Source organism: Suricata suricatta, chromosome 5 (genome assembly GCF_006229205.1).
Source record: "Suricata suricatta isolate VVHF042 chromosome 5, meerkat_22Aug2017_6uvM2_HiC, whole genome shotgun sequence".
NCBI classification, from domain to species: domain Eukaryota; kingdom Metazoa; phylum Chordata; class Mammalia; order Carnivora; family Herpestidae; genus Suricata; species Suricata suricatta.
In genome coordinates, this window is record NC_043704.1 from 3,710,500 (window position 1) to 3,713,477 (window position 2,978).

Sequence of the window (2,978 nt, forward strand, 5' to 3'; positions counted from 1 at the left end):
CTGGGAGGGCGGTGTGTGGGCAGGGCTTCAAGGGGGGGGTGTGGGCAGTAGGGGTGGGCGGGGTTCCAGGGGCAGGGATGTGGGGGATGGGGTGGGGAAGAGGGGCGGGGTTCCAAGGGCGGGGCATGTGGGAGGCAGGGCTCCAGTGGGGGTGGGTGGGTTTCCAGGGGTGGGGGGCCAGAGTTCCAAGGGCAGGGATGTGAGGGGCAGAGATGTGAGGGGCAGGGCTCCAGGGGGGTGGGGCGTGGGGTGGGCGGGGCTCCAGGGGTGGGGATGTCGGGGGCAGGGCTCTGCCCCTATGTCCCGGGAAACCCACTGGCTGTGGCAGCCCTAAGGTGGCTCCTACCTGCCCTTTGCCGGTGACCCGACCCACAGCCCACACGGCCCGGGAAGGGGTGGGCAGAGGGGCCTCCAGGCAAGGACATCCCCTCCCCTGCCGCGTGGACGCCGTCTGTCAGACCAGTGGGAGGAGGGCACTCGCCCTGTCCACCTCTGGGGAGAGCTGGGGGCGCGGGGAGGGCTGATTCGGAGCCTGATGTGGAGCCGCACAGACGTTCGCGCAGGGGGAGGGATGGGGAGAGCGGTTATTGGGCATTCGCCCCGCCCCCCTGCTGCCCTTTCCGACTCTGTCTCCCGGGGCAAGTCTTGGTCATCAGCCTCCAGGCCACTGAGGCTACTGATGCTCCCGTTGCCACCATCTGCGAGTCTTTCTGCTTCGCTCTAGTGTTTGTGATGCCTATAGGCTGTAGGGCCCGCCCGTGGCGCTGGGACTGGGGGTGGGGGGCTGGGGGGGGGGGGGGGGGGGGGGGGGGGGGGGGGGGGGGGGGGGGGGGGGGGGGGGGGGGGGGGGGGGGGGGGGGGGGTTGGGAGGTGAGGGATGAGGGAGTGAAGCAGCTGGAGGCCAGCAGTCTGTCTCCCTGTCCGCCCACACGCAGGGTGGCAATGTCAGTAAAGAGTCATCAACCCAAGGGAAATTTCAGCCTGCCAGGACCCGAGTGATCACTTCCCTCATCTCTGGCCTGCAGCCCTGCTTCCACCATCTATCTAATAAACATATCGCCCAACTCCCGTAATTAACACCTGTGTACGTGTGTGTTTTGTTACCACTTAGCATAGCCTTTCCTAACAAATGGCTGTTTTTTAAAAATAAGAACATTTTTAAAATAGTTTTTTATTTTTGAGAGAGCCAGAGCAAGTGATGAAGAGGACAAGGGTGGGGGAGAGAAAGAGGGAGACATCGAATCTGAAGCAGGCCCCAGTCTCTGAGCTGTCAGCACAGAGTCAGACATAGGGACTCAAACCCAGAAACCGTGAGGTCATGATTTGAACCGAAGTCACACATTCAACCCACTCGCCATGCAGGCATCATCCCCCTAGTAAATTTCAAGTGTATAATACACTAGTCTTCACTCTGGTCACCATGCTCTAAACTTCAGTCCTACACATCTGCATCAGTAAGCCTTTTACCATTTGATCCAATGTCTGAACATTACCCTGTCCTCTGCCGCTGTCAACAAACATGCTAGTATTTATCATTTGTTTTTTTAGATTCCACATACATGTGATTTTGATGAGGGACTTGAGGCAGGCTGAGGGGCAAAGCACAGGCTAGCATATCGCCCTCCTTGGACCCTCCCAGCTACCCCAAACCAGGAAAGGACAAAGGAACAAACATGTAAATGGAGAAGAGTCTGCAGCAGCTTACCAGAACAAGGCAATTTCATCATAGCCTAAAGTCCAGGAACGCCCTACTGTCTCGATGGTAATGCTTTGCTGGAGGGAAAAACAGCCTTAGCTTGAGAAGACCTAGGTCTCCAGTAAGTCTGTAACATGTGAAAGTCTCTCTGGAAACTCCCTCTAGACTCTATCTTCCTGGACTGCATAAAAGAGTCATCCCCGCCCCCGTTGACCTACCCCAGTGCACCTCTTTCTGCCCATGGGTCTTGTCTCCATGCTTTAATAAAATCAGACGCCCTTAAGAATCCTTTCTCGGTCATCAGCTCTGGACCCCAGAAACCCCGCATCACCCCAAAATGTCATCAATTTCATACACTATTTTTCTCTGTGTGGCTCGATTAATGTAACACAATGTATTCTAGGATTATTCTGTTGGTGCAAAGGAAAGATTGCCTTTTTTTCTAAGGCATTTTCCAAGAATAAATTAGATGAGGGACTTCTATTGGGAAAAGAGCTAATACCAGAGAGGAAACTTTTCTTTCGTTCGTTCTTTCTTTCTTTCTTTCTTTCTTTCTTTCTTTCTTTCTTTCTTTCTTTTTATTTCTGAATAGTTTATTGTCAAAGTGGTTTCCATACAACAGCCAGTGCTCTTTCCCACAAGTGCCCTCCACCATCACCACCACCTCTTTTCCCCTCCCCCTTCCCCTACAACCCTCAGTTCATTTTCAGTATTCAATAGTCTCTCACGTTTTGCATCCTTCACTCTCCCCAACTCTCTTTCCCTCTTCCCCTCCCCTTGGTCCTCCATTAGGTTTCTCCTGTTCTCCTGTTAGACCTATGAGTGCAAACATATGGTATCTGTCCTTCTCTGTTTGACTTATTTCGCTCAGCATGACACCCTCGAGGTGCATCCACTTTCCTACAAATGGCCAGATTTCATTCTTTCTCATTGCCATGTAATGATCCATTGTATATATATACCACATCTTCTTGATCCATTCATCAGGTGATGGGCATTTAGGCTTTTTCCATGATTTGGCTATTGTTGACAGTGCTGCTATGAACATTGGGGTACATGTGCTCCTATGCATCAGCACTTCTGTATCCCTTGGGTAAATCCCTAGGAGTGCTATTGCAGGGTCATAGGGGAGTTCCATCGATAGTTTTTTGAGGAATCTCCAGACTGTTTTCCAGAGCGGCTGCACCAGTTTACATTGCCACCAACAGTGTAGGAGGGTGCCCGTCTCTCCACACCCTCGCCAGCATCTATAGTCCCTCGATTTGTTCATTTTAGCCACTCT